We start from the raw sequence: 1,605 nt of genomic DNA on the forward strand, positions 1-1,605 counted from the left end.
TCTTCCTGGTTCAATTTTGGTAGTTTATATTTTTCCAGGAATGCATCCATTTCATCTAGGTTGCTAAGCTTATTGGCATATAACTGTTCGTAATAACTTCTGATGATTGTTTCTACTTCCTTGGTGTTAGTTGTGATCTCTCCCTTTTCATTCATAATTTTATGAATTTGGGCTTTCTCTCTTTTCTTTTGGATTAGTGTAGCCAGTGGCTTATCGATCTTATTGATTCTTTCAAAAAACCAGCTTCTAGTTTCATTGATACGTTCTACTGTATCTCTGGTTTCTCCCTCATTGATCTCAGCTCTAATCTTGATGATTTCCCTTCTTATGTGTGGAGTTGGTTTGATTTGTTGTTGATCCTCCAGTTCTTTAGGTGTAGAGACAGCTGGTGTGTTCTGGATTTTTCAATTTTTTTGAGGGAGGCTTGGATGGCTATGTATTTTCCCCTTAGGGCCGCCTTTGCTGTATCCCATAGGTTTTGGACCGAAGTGTCTTCATTCTCATTGGTTTCCATGAATTGTTTCAATTCTTCTTTGATCTCCTGGTTGATCCAAGCATTCTTAAGCAAGTTGGTCTTTAGCTTCCAGGTGCTTGAGTTCCTTTGGAACTTTTCCTTGTAATTGAGTTCCAGTTTCAAAGCATTGTGATCTCAGAATATGCAGGGAATAATCTCAGTTTTTTGGTATCGGTTGAGTCCTGATTTGTGACCCAGTATGTGGTCTATTCTGGAGAAGGTTCCGTGTGGGCTTGAGAAGAAATAAAAGGTATCCATATTGGTAATGAAGAAGTCAAACTCTCTCTCTTTGCAGATGACATGATTCTTTATATGGAAAACCCAAAAGACTCAACCCCCAAACTACTAGAACTCATACAGCAATTCAGCAGCGTGGCAGGATACAAAGTCAATGTGCAGAAATCAGTGGCTTTCTTATACACGAACAATGAAAATACAGAAAGGGAAATTAGAGAATCGATTCCATTTACTATAGCACCAAGAACCATAAGATACCTGGGAATAAACCTAACCAAAGAGGTAAAGGATCTGTACTTGAGGAACTACAGAACACTCATGAAAGAAATTGAAGAAGACACAAATAGATGGAAGACCATTCCATGCTCTTGGATCGGAAGAATAAACATTGTTAAAATGTCTATACTGCCTAGAGCAATCTATATTTTTAATGCCATTCCGATCAAAATTCCACCGGCATTCTTCAAAGAGCTGGAGCAAATAATCCTAAAATTTGTATGGAATCAGAAGAGACCCCGAATCACTAAGGAAATGCTGAAAAACAAAAATAAAGTTGGCAGCATCACCTTACCTGATTTCAAGCTTTATTACAAAGCTGTGATCACCAAGACAGCATGGTACTGGCATAAAAACAGACACATAGACCAGTGGAACAGAGTAGAGAGCCCAGATATGGACCCTCAACTCTATGGTCAATTAATCTTCGACAAAACAGGAAAAAAATATACATTGGAAAAAAGACAGTCTCTTCAATAAATGGTGCTGGGAAAACTGGACAGCTATATGTAGAAGAATGAAACTCGACCATTCTCTTACACTGTACACAAAGATAAACTCAAAATGGATAAAAGACC

The sequence above is a fragment of the Neovison vison genome, chromosome 13 (assembly GCF_020171115.1).
Source record: "Neovison vison isolate M4711 chromosome 13, ASM_NN_V1, whole genome shotgun sequence".
Classification (NCBI taxonomy): Eukaryota; Metazoa; Chordata; class Mammalia; order Carnivora; family Mustelidae; genus Neogale; species Neogale vison.